Below are 13,270 nucleotides of genomic sequence, written 5' to 3'. Positions count from 1 at the left end.
CTTTTGACCCCTGTCGGACAGCCATCCACTGGCTTAACAGTCTTCACCTGCTGCACTGCTATTTCGCCCACTTGAAAGGTCACTGCCTGTCATGGTGTATGTGGAGTATGTTTCCCCCTGAATTGTGTTGTGGTCAGGGTGAAAAGTCCTGTAAAAAGTCTATTTATTGAATTATTGGATCTGTTCTGTTACACTTGCTCCAACATATAAATACTACCACAACATTTATGTACACACATTCCATGAACAAAATTAGGTCCATTATGGGACACCGATACCCATAAACCCCCTTAAATTCAACATAAATATAATAATAATAACTTGCACTTATATAGCGCCTTTCATGGTACCCAAGGTCGCTTAACAATGGGGGGGTAGCGGTCATGGAGTGGTAGGCTGTTCCAGAGTGTGGGAGCGTTGACAGACAAAGCCCTGTCCCCAAATGTCTGTAACCTAGTGCGGGGGGTGGCCAGCAGGTCCTTGTCAGAGGACCGCAGGGAGCGTGACTGAGTGTCGGGGTGGAGGAGGAGATCTGTGAGGTATTGCGGTGAGAGTCCATGGAGAGATTTGTAGGTGAGCAGGAGGATCTTGTAGGCCATGCGTGACTTGTCATTCATTAAGTCCTCTGAACATGCAAATCAATGCATCTGTGAACTTAAGTCTAATTTTTTCCCCCCAGCATTTTAGACTACCACTTTGAACTCCCTCAATTTCGAATCACACTATCAAAGAATTCAAATTAGAGCGACAATGATCCTATTCTATTAGTTAAATTAATCCAGTCAAACGTATCAGGCAGAGAGAATATCTCATTTGCAGCAAAGCATTACATTAAAAGAATACCCCAAATGAGCAGGGCCTTTTCGTCAACATGATATCTGATTGATAACTCAACAAAATAGTCTCCTCAAATATGTTTCTTTGTCTCCCATCCCCTCCATAAAACCCTGGACAAGCTTCAGAGCAGCTTCAGCAGCAGACTCATTCAACCCCGCTGCCTTAAGGAACGGCACAGGAAATCATTCCTACCTGCTGCCGTCAGACTCTACAACGCTGCACAACAACACTGAGCAACGCTCAGGGAATAAACTCTCACTACTCATAGTGACCTATCACTGACATGCACCTTATCCCACTTGCAAATTCAAATCCACACTGCACATTTTAATATAGTGTTTTATCTGCAATACTGTACTTTTATTTTATTCTATTTTATTGTTGTTCATATTTTGTATTTTATATTTTATCTTATTTTTAGTACTTCTGATTGCTCTGTACCGCTGCTACGATGACCTAATTTCCCCTCGGGGATAAATAAAGTTATCTATCTATCTATCTATCTATCTATCTAATAGCTGCTGCACATGTGGGTCAACATTAACATGTATTCCTTATTAATGGCTCACCGGGGTCACCGGGAACTGGGGACCTTCATTTATTGTTAATCTCTAAAAGTCTGATTTACAATAGCAAACACTAGAGTGAGTGATTCTCAAATGTTGCCATGTAGAAAACTTTAAAATGCAAACGATCAATTCATTCATAAAGCCAACAGTATTGCAAAACATTCTCAACAGAAGCCACTGTTCTGCATCTACACAGAGGACTTATTAAGCACACAGTGAAACACAGAAGCAAACAGATTAGTGACAAGCTTGTATTGACTCAGCTAACCATTCTTTGGTTTAATGTCTCAGCACTCCTTGATTATTGGACGCCTGTTCTCTAGTAGAACAATGGTTCAATCCCAAGTCTACAAGTTTAAAGTGGAGTTATTGTGTGAACGTTCAAAATGAGTTGAAAACTCTCTCTGCTAACTGCTTCAAATCCATGTCCTATAATTGGCTAAGACTACACAATGAACTGAATCAAAAGCAAGTGACACATCACTTCAATGCTGCAGTTGCTGTTTGTTTATTTAAAGGATCCCCATTAGCTGATGCCATGGTAGCCAACTAATCTTCCCGAGATCCACACATGCATACTGTCCGTGCTGTAAATCTCTCTCTCTCTCTCTTTCTCTCTCTCTCTGTACTGCTTCAGTGACAGGGGAGCCAGAATTGGAGGAGAACTGTAGGCTGCCATCCACTTTCTGAGTCACCCCCTGGTTGTGATCGTCCAACCTGCCTGAATGAGGCTGAATGTTTAAGGCACGTCCACACAAATAAATGGAAATTAATTTAGTCTTAATGACAGTAAAAAATGACTATTGCTGGATTGACAATGACTTCCACCAACAGTGACATCCTCCCAGTTTCCCACAGTGGCAGGGAAACCCCACCTTTACAGTGATCCCTATTCCCTCCTAAGCTGTCCTCCCTCTCCTCACCCCTCTGAAGTCTCTGTGGTCTGTTTAATGAGCTCACTCTGAGCTTTGTTTAAGCTCATTAACCTTTGTGGGTGGTGAGTCCCTCTGAGAGGGAAAGTCATTGATACACAGGCACAGATAAAAAGAGGGAGGTTTTTTTTTTACACTTCAAACACATAGCAATTAAAACTGAACATTGTGAAAATGATAACTTAAAATACTACTACAGTCTGGGAATATGAGGACTTGAATTCTTCTTAGATATAGCATGCTAATAATTACAGCTGCTTCATAGTTTGTTGAATAAAAAAGCAGTTTCAAACAATATGATTTGCAATGGAATCAAGAAAAAAAAATATATACTGTATATCAATATGGCATATTTTCTGGTAAAGAAATAAAATAAGTATACATGAAATAAACACATGGTAAATCTATGTTTGTGTTTGAAGTCAATGTGGTTATGTGGGATATGTAATCCAGTTGATGTGTGGGATTACGTTAAATTTGAATATAAAACCTAAACTGCAATTTCCAAATGATATCAGGTATCAAGTATTTCAGATGACATTTTCTGAGATGTTTGAGATATACACACACACACACACACATAAATCAACACCTTTCCACCCCTTCACCTCATCCCCTGTTGGCCAAGGTGGAGTGACAAGAATGAAATAAAGAGCAGGAGTGGATAAAAGTTTTTGGGGATATTCATCGAAGCCTTTGCAGCTCCATGAATGCATTACATTTCTGCCTGGTTTGCTCCACTGGGAATCAAACCCTCAAGCTCAGCATCACACACACACACACACACACACACACACACACACACACACGTACATATTTACTGTATATATATATATATATATTCCAATGCATATTATCATTGCTTATTAAATACAGTTCATTGCTAGTTGACTTTTCAGACACATAATTGTGTATCCTGTCATATTAACGTCTCTTAACGTTAGATGGACAGTACTGGTGATGTCAGTTGCTTAGCTCTGCCGTCGATGTTACTGTTTATTATTAAACACTAGCCACTAGCTTAATGATAACTTTACAGTCATAACTATTTAATACGTCAATGTTGTCGAAATGGGAGGAGAGTCACTCTCTGTATAACATCCACTTAGGAAGAGACGTCAGGCTAAGTCTATTTGTCCAGGAAAAACAGTCTCCTTCACCAGTTGATGTTGATGTTGATGTTGATGTTGAAGTTCCAGTTGAGGTTCCACAGAGAAGACATGGAACTAGGGAGGAGCGTTGTTCATGTGTTGCAGTGTAGAGCTAGTTAATCATACTATGGTAAAGAAAAGTTGTCCTGTTATGCTTACATACCTTTTTTGCATTTTCATACAGCATGTTTACACTTTTACAAGAAAAAAACAGGCTTCAAGGACGAGTCATATTTGCTGAATTGAACACTATCTTGGATAAAGAGTTTGACTGGAGTGGGGTTGCTGGAGTGTAAACTTCCCAATTCCAGTAAAATGTAAGATAGAGCTCCCTAAACTCTAACAGCATTCAGGAGCAGCTTTCATGCAGTGACAAAATGCTACACAGTGGATGTGCTATTGTGTAGGGCATCCACTGTGTACCCCAAAGCAAATGTAGTCAGGTAATGATGCGCTCCTTGGAAGGAATGCTGGGGTATCACTAAAGGTAATAAGCTAGTTACATTAGAGCATAAAAACCCTATTAAATCCATTACTTATGTTTGTTGTGTTGTTGTTTTTTTGTTGGGGGGGGGGGGGGGTTAAAAAGGTAAGAAAAGAAAGACAAAACACTTTAAATGCAAGGGTATTACTCTCACCAAAACACCATGCATCAGGTGTATGAATATGGAACTGTAATTGGACAATTACTGTTTGGGGGGATGGGGCTTGGGAACAGTTAAATACCCAGCAGAGATGATTAGCGCCCAGGTTCAAACCAGCTCTGTGTCATGGCAGCTCGGGCAGTGTGAGTAGATGAATGGTGTGTGGCTTCCTTCTATGGAAGATTTTGCTTTTGACGGATAGTGATGATGTGAAACAAAACGCGTTGTCTGCAATACCTTGGCAGACTCTTGACAGACCAACAATGTTTTGAGCTCCATAGCAACAGAGGGAACCAGAGACTGTTAATCTAGACACACTGCCATGACACAGAATTGGATCTAAAACAGCAAAATATTTGTCTGTTAAAATACTGAAATAAGACACTTTTCGATAAACACACAAACATACACAATGAGTCCCGATACAGCATTGGAATCCAGTTTTGAACCGGTGGGAAGTATAGGTGAGAAGGGGGAGGATAAGTGAGAATTGTGCCAATCCTAGGATGTCATATCCTCATATTTGGTCAAATATATATTTTTAACTGGGTGTCAGTCAGTCATCAGACAGCCTTCATCTGTCATTCTGTTAATTCTTCTTCTCTGAATGAAGGAGAGAGGATTACCAAAGCTTGTTGAAAACCACAAGACACATCCTCAAAAACAACACAAGGTACAAGTTGAGTATGTTCTGTTCTACAGCCCCAGATCAAACAGCAAGCAGTTTTCAGTCTGCTCAATTCAGTCACTTTGTCGCACAAACATTCTTGCACATCTTGCTTTCTCCTCATGTTTCTCCAAATGTTGCTCTCTCTTAGCGACTTTGAACAAACACGTTCATACAGACACTTCCACTAACAGATATTCTCTGTGCACAGACAATAGTAGTAAAAAGCATGTGAAGTGCATTAGCTGCAGCTCTGACATAACATGCCCTATTACCAGCTGGCATTTTGCCCCATTTTAGAGCCTCACAGCATCCTCCCACCACACCAGGCCAAGTAGGAACAGGAAACTATTTTCACTTCTGAACTAAGTAGCTCAGTCCATAGGTGACTTGGCTGGGAACCGGAGGGTCGCCGGCTTGAGTCCCTATGTAGACCATGAATGTAGCGTGGACTGATGCCTGGAGAGGTGCCAGTTCATCTCCTGGGCACTGCCGCGGTGCTGTTGAGCAAGGCACCGAACCCCCAACTGCGCTGGTCACTGGCAGCCCCCTCGCTCTAACATCTCTCCATTAATTGCATGTATACAGGTCCTGTTTGTGCATGTGTGTGTATTTCGGGCCTGTGTAACATGAATAAAAATAATTGTGAAAAAGTTTAATTTCCCCATTGCGGGACTATTAAATTAATTCTTCTTCTTCTTAATGAAGCAGCTGAACATGCTGTAGCTTATGTCTCACCCCTTTCTTTAACAATGTCTTTTTTAAGACAGACATGAACTCCTTTATGCTTCCAGCACCTTAGCAAAGATTTAAATGAGGTAAACATCAAAAAAGGACAAAAATCACTTATTACTTCTTTATTCAGACGTGTTCCTACTCGATTTGGGTCCTGTTAGCGCAGTTATGATCGTTGAGTTTTTAATCAAAGTTAAGTGCTTTCTCTTGGATTTACTTTGCTATTTTTACTTTTTCCTACACTTTGTCTCCTTTATCACATACTTTTCATATCAAATTAGTAGGAACTAAAACATTTTCCATTGGTATTGTGAGGTAAATAAACATGTTAAATTAGTACACACACATCCTGTGGGGAAAAAAAAGATATCCTTCCCGTCACTCTTGAAGTTCTCCCACGGGACTTGTGGTTTAATGCTAACATGTTTCTTCAAGAAAGCCTGGTTGTTTCCATCCCTCTGTCTCTTTCTGTCTTTTACAGCCACTGCTCCCTGGGGAGGAAGCCGTCATATTGTTTCTCCCTCCAGCAGATGCTCTCCTCCTGCCATAATCTGTCTGCCGCTGAGCCAATATTATTAGGCTCTGATTTTTACAGTGGATGGGGGAATGAGGGGGGTTGCATATTCACATCTTCACTGCTCAGTTCATTTATTCGGTGGCAGAAAAGGTTAAGAGCTAGTGAGACCGGAGAGGATTAGTGCTGTGAGAATTGCTTTTTATCACTGTTAAGGTCACCGCCATATTTAACATCCATGAGAGAACAGTGTCGGTGGATATGTGGCCAGATGGGAGAGCTCGTCTCAGCGCTGCACTGCTGAATCAGCTCTGACTTTGATTTCATTAAAGAGACACTGAGAAGCTTCTTATGAATACCAGATAACCACGTAGGAGCAGCAGATAATAGCAACAATGGTATCAGCATCGCTGGAAATCAAAGTGTATCCACATGGAGAGAAGCAAAGAGCCTGTTTGTACCATGTGATATAATGGTCTGAAAAGGATTACATCATTGTTTGGGATGTAGGTGGGGGGACTAGAGAGAGAAGACTTGGACTGCCACCTGGTGTCCGTCTCACCAACTACACCCTCCTCTGATCTGAAACCACCAGTGTTGAAACAAATCTCCCATGGGTGCTGCTGAATGAGAGCATTTGTTCTCCCAGACATGCTGCATGAATTACCAGCAGCAACACTAGTCTATGCTAGATGAAACAGGAAAGTGTCCGTACACAGGGGGAAGAGTAGCAGCCATAGTTTTCCATATGAGAGAATGGGAAATGGTGCTCGCACGGCACCCATACATCCTCCAACCGTTGCCAAAATGCCATTAGACAGCTGCGTGGTACTCGCAGAGCTGCAGCATAATGACGCAGAGGGCTGCATTTAGTGCTTGTCATTACTTGGGGATTAGGACGCCTCTTTCAAGGCGACACATCTCTGAAGAGCTTGCAGTGTGCTGCCACGAGGGAGCCATTGGGCCTCATCTGGCGATGAGATGGCAACATGTTTTCATATATTTCTAGCAAAGCGAGCATGTTTGTGTTTGTTTGAAACCAAATTGGGAGCAAATCTCAGAGGGGTCTCTTAATGGCACTTATAAACGTATAGCAAAATGGCTCAAAAACCTTGACTGCTACTTCAGTACGAGACCGCAAGAGGCACTCTAGGAAAGAAGCCTGTTTCTCTCTAGACCAATAATCATTTGATTCCTGTGGCAATTCACATTTTCATTGCCATATCTCAAGAAAAGCATCATTGTATATTCGATCCATTACACATCATTAATCAGAAGCTTATGCTACATTAGATCAAAACCACGGCTGACTGAGTCTAAACTGAACACTGAGAAACACTTGTTGAGCCTCTAGTGGCTTGATGTCATCTCAAATAGACTCTCTATATTCATCTTAATGTTTGGTTTAGCTTGTGTTGCAGGGCAAAGAAATATGCTATCAAACCCTCTGGATGCTTGGAAAATGAAGCAAATTATTGTCAAGGACCTGACCTAAGGCCGACCATTAAGTTTAAAAAAGAAAATCTTATTTTATCAGGACGGTATTGAATGCACATGTGTCACACCCCCAAAGCACCGCCATCTTTGATTGGTGTCCTTGCCTCTTTACATAGCCTTGGCCTTTATTAGCATAATCTTGACTAAAACAATCAGATTTCATGTTTTAGATATCTATGCTACACCTCAATCACATGCACATAGCACACTGCTTACTGCAGGGGCATTGAGGCCATGCCCGTACATACACGAGCATCACATGCACAGATGATTTCTAGAACCCTGGACTGAGGCCACATTTTTGAACCTGTGGACTACATAAAGTAAAGTAAGGCTTGGTGATATTATTGGGTAAATATATTTTATGGATGGTATTAATGTTAATGTCTATTTGGAATATTTCCAAAATTCCCCTGCTTAACTTCCCATGGAAAGTTTCCATAAATGCAATGTCAAATTTACGCCCCTTTGCAACCAAAGTGAGCGCCAGAAAACTCTTTTCCCATTAATTGAAAGATTTTATTGAGATTTTATTAAGACTTTTTATTAATTCCTGGAGGGAAGGTCACATGGTGTAGCAACCAAACAAACTTAGGCTAAGGGGTAAAGAAAGCACATTACCTTTTGAATGAAATTAATACAAATAAGAAGTTACGTTAGGGGGATATTAAATTAAAAAGTTACATACAAATACATCAAGGCACCATGCAAGTGGAAATATGTTTATGTAAATGTTTTCTTTATAATTTGATTGTACCGACCCTTTTGAATTAATTGAAATGATATGCATGTGGAGCACAGACATATTGCGGGCATTGAACCTGCAGCAATACTTTGGCCAACACAAATTTATATTCATTGAGTTCACAGTTCTGCACTGAGCCCTGTCTGTAATGTAAAAGCAGACTTGTCTCTTGAATACACAAGAGTGGTTTTAAAGCGATTTTCACTTCGCTATGTTATATTTTTTGAAGCATTCGCTGGTTGAAAGAGCCCAGCAGCAGCATAAACAATGTCATCCTGGACCTACCAACCACACTGCTCATTCTCAAAGAAAATGTAGTAGAACGAACAACTCCAAATATTAGTTCAATCATTCACAGCGGCTAACTGCCTGCTCTGCGAGCTCTGAACACTCCACAGGCAGAGATATTTCATCCTTGCCTTGTGATTTCACAGCAACCACGCAAATGCTGCTTATGATCTCATTTCGGTCGCTAATGTATTCCCGTTTTTCCGACTCGCTTTGTTCTCAGGGTGGCAAGTGTTTAGCGTGCCAGAGTAATGGTTTCTGAAAAAGTGGTGTTTACAGGTTTGAATGGGAGCAAGGAAAGCAAAGTGAGGGGGGCCTTGAAGCTGTGTATATATTTAATACGGTTTTCTGGGATTTCTGCACTTTTTTTAGCAGGGAAATCCTTATAAAGACGACTGCCATGCAATTTATGTTTTACGGCAGACAGGGTCACAAATGAAGGAAATCATTTGTATACAATATATCCTGTTCCACTGAATTTGTTATAGTGACTCACGGTTCATAGAACCAATAGTTTTGACATGAAACAGAGAATACTATTTCAATAAAGCAAGGAGAGGATAAATGTGGAGATATTTTCATGGGCAGTATTAATTTGCATAGATAAACGGTATTTAAGCTGATGCAACATCACAGTGGGGTTTTAGCTTCGTTAAAACAACAAAAAACAACTAGATCTAACAAAGGGACACGTTCAGAAGAGTACACTCAGTCATAGTATGAAGTGAAGCAACACTAAAATTGTTATTCAGGTCAAGTAATGTGCGATGCCATTGAATGAGCACATTTTAATAGTGCAGGATACCCCAGGCAGCAAACTCCATTTACATTCCAAACATGGTTTCATTTACTGACCTTGAAGAGTCTTGTTTATACAAATTGAAATTAAACGGGAAAGAGGAAGGAAATCATTCCCTGGTTTAATTTACCTTCATGAAGTAAACAGATCACACAGGGAGAATATTACTTTGCCCGTAAATGAGATAATGAGTGTTATTCCACTGACAGGACTGCTTACATATTCAGTGCATGATCAGGGCCCGACCCCTGGAACAAAGAAGGAAAACAGCATCTCCCATCTGCAAACTTGTGGAAAATGTGCACTGGAGTGTTATGATTTGTAGTCTTTGGATTTTAATGCCTAATAAAAGTTGCTGTAATGTAACTGGTTGGGTGGCGGCACAAGCGAGTAGGGGCAGCATCTTCAGAGCTGGCTGTAAAAGCCTGGGTCCCATGGGTCCTCTATTTGTCACCCAGCACTGAATCTCTTAGCCCCCTGCCGCACACACAGGCTAACCTTTTGAAATGTCAGCGTGATAAAACTTGATGGATTCAATGTGCTGGACCTGGTGGTGTCAAACGCCATTAGTTTTAATCCTATTTGTGGTGAAATTGCTCTTGAAAGGTAAAGGGATCTATAACCGTCTATTGCCCTGGGCTAGGCCATTGTAAATCTCTCTGTGTGCTGATGACTCCTCTCCTCTGGTTTATAGGGTTGGAATGACAGTGTCTACATGCCGTGTGGAGACGTTGTGTCCCAGCAAACTCTTGGCTAAGTAATGGAGCTGTAGTGGATTGTGAGAGGCCATGCATCTCACTGCACAGTGGTATGTTCCAGTCGCTGAGAAAAGAGCTGTCCTTTTCACTCTGCTGCTTCCCGTTTGCGAGGGCCAGCGGAGCAAATAGATTCATTGGTACTGTGATGACTCTATATGCTCTGCTTTGCTGTGGCCCCTTTAAACTCAAATTGCTGCTGTTCACTTCCCTTTGCTCCATGACAGAGATGTGCAGAGGAATAAAGTGCAATACTGTGCAATGGCAAATGTTCCCTGTGGGAGAACAGGATTAAATGAATGTAATACAAGGGGAAATATATGATGACAAAATTGCAAAATACAACAGAATACAAAAGCTCTTTGTTTACTAATCCTGTAATGGAATGTTGATTCTCAGGTTGAAGGTTTTTTTTTAATCTACCACATTTCCAAAAAGGCCGAACTGCCCGGGAGGCAAAAACAATCTCATGAGTTCAATTACACAAATCCTCATCTTTTGTCCTTGCTAAATTTGACCGTGAGTCAATGAAAAGGACAACAGTTTAGAGAATTAGCTGCCTGATAATCTCTCAAGTACAACTGCTTATGAAAACATAATTTTTGTATGAGCAAGACTCTAATCTTCCCTTTGAAAGGTCTTAAAGCAACAAAATGTATTTTTATTATGGGAAACACAAGGATTATTGTCTCACAAAGATTAATACATATCCAAACATGTATAAATGTGCATAGATCTATGAATAAACAAATACAAATACAAAAACGTGACATACAAATAAATAAACTAATGTGTATAAATAAACGTGTTTTGTCTCAAAAATATTAATACATATCGAAAGTATACGAATATGTAAACGAATGTGCATTTGCAAAAATATTTTGGAGATTTGAAAATAAATGCGCTTGAATTTGCGTTAGGATTCTGCATTTGTGCTTTTCTCTTGATTACGTTATTTTGAGACATTCTTACTGCAGATCGAGATTCACAAATAAATGCCCCTGGATTTGAATGTGAACCACAGACTGTGAACACAACCTCCCTGTTCAACCAGCAGGGGGCGGTGTTGGAAAGCTGTTGACTTTTTTGGGTGAAGCTCAAAATCAAGGATCTACTGAAAGTATTACTAATTTTGGATTATTGTTGTACACATTACACTGATATGAGCTCAGTATCTTCACAAAAAAATGTCATTATACGGTATTGATACATTGAGCAGCTAGCACTGTCTCCCAGATTCACTCTTGTATAGGTTAGCAGCAGCTAACCTAACGTTAGCTTAGCTCCTAGCTCGCTCAAACTAAAAGATCCTTTAGAAGCTTTAGCACCATCAACATCTGTGGTAAACTGCTAGCTAGATGATTCTAACTGTCCACTCCATAGATGGAATTAAGTATCTATTTTACAGTCTATGGTAACCTCAATGATGTCCTTGACTTTTCTAAACTTTGTGGTCAAACCAGTTGGGAAATCCCGTCAAATGTAACAAACTGTGGTGCTGATGCTGTACACTTTGATTATTATTTATTTTTACTGATGTTAGCGCTGTGGTAGCAGCGAGCAAGCTTATCAGCTTACACTGACTGGTGACTATATATACATAAAGCTCTCTAATACTATAATTTGTGTGTACAAATAAATGTACAACCATAACTACATACATGCCTGCTTGTGCATTAAGTTATCACTACAAACATGGTGCCTTATGTTGGGAGTTTAGCTCATTTAAAAATGCAACTATTTATTCATAAAAATGTCTGATGTGTTTGTGGCCAAGCCACTGTGTAAGAGGCAATGAAATATCAAGTGAATGATAAACATCAAGTGAATGTCTGATCATTTGTTGAAAGGTATATCACATGTTAGAAAACAGTACATTAATACAGTGTGTCAGGGCACAAAGACAAAGAATAACTGAGGAGGGGATCTGACAAAATATCTCTGTGCAGTCCTGGATCACTGTGTGTCAGGAAATGCAGCAAATTTAGATGGAGGAGTGCTTTGACATCTTCTAGTTGTATCCACGGGTGAACTGAACCCAGCAGTGGATACACGCAGTGAGTCCTTGATGTTATAATCCTTATGAATCGAAAATCCATTGGCTAGATCCCTCAAGAGGCAGGTCGCAGAAAGATACGTCAGAAATAGCAATTCATTGATGAGTAGCGTTTTTTTTTAGCTTGATCTGGGGTGATACCTGGGGCAGCATTGGCAGAGGAGATTCTGACAAAGTTTGCATTTGCAGCTGGCTCCATTTCTTTACAAAAGGCCAGGGAATATTTGTACGATAGAAATATGAAGTAAAAACAAGACCTTACACATTTGGGTTACACACTAACACACACACACACACACACACACACACACACACACACACACACACACACACACACACACACACACACACACACACACACACACACACACACACACACACACACACACACACACACACACAGTAACATATACATACTTTGTATAAAAGCGAATATCCTCGTCGGATCCATTTGTTGCTCTGCTACTGTATACCGCAGCTGAAGAGGCGGTGACTTCTGTCCTCTCCTTCAGACATGTCCGCCATCAGCACACTGAGCCTAGGTGCCGAAAGAGAAAATTGGTCCCAGGCGAACAGACAGGGGACTGCACCCTTCTTTAAACGCCTCGGTCCAGTCTTTGAGTCCACAAAATCCCTTGGTAGAAAATGAAAAATGCAAACCCGAGCACAACACCGGCAGTCGGGGAGAAGTGCTCCCAGTACAGTTAATGTCCACACAGCCTTCACCTCCTCATTCACAGGGAAACAATGGAAACGAAACCGCGAAGAAGTGTTACACAGCAGTGAAGAGAAGTTTTCTTTACTTGGTGCTTTTAAAAAAAAAAAAAGTTGTTAACGCTTACCGGCTTTACTAACAGCAAGACTCATGTGTTAGCGAGACTCATGTGATAGCTTTTACCTGTCAGTTGCAGGTAAGCTAGCGTTATTACAGGAAGTTGTTCAGCTCACCACAGATAACCCGGAAGTTCTATTTCTATTGTCGTGCACCAAGCGAGTTTCCCAACACCGCCCCCTGCTGGTCGAACAGGGAGGGTGCGTTCACAGTCTGTGGTTCACGTTCAAATCCAGGAGCATTTATTTG

This window comes from Echiichthys vipera, assembly GCF_963691815.1.
Source record: "Echiichthys vipera genome assembly, chromosome: 4".
Taxonomy (NCBI): Eukaryota; Metazoa; Chordata; class Actinopteri; order Perciformes; family Trachinidae; genus Echiichthys; species Echiichthys vipera.
This window is presented reverse-complemented; position numbering follows the sequence as displayed.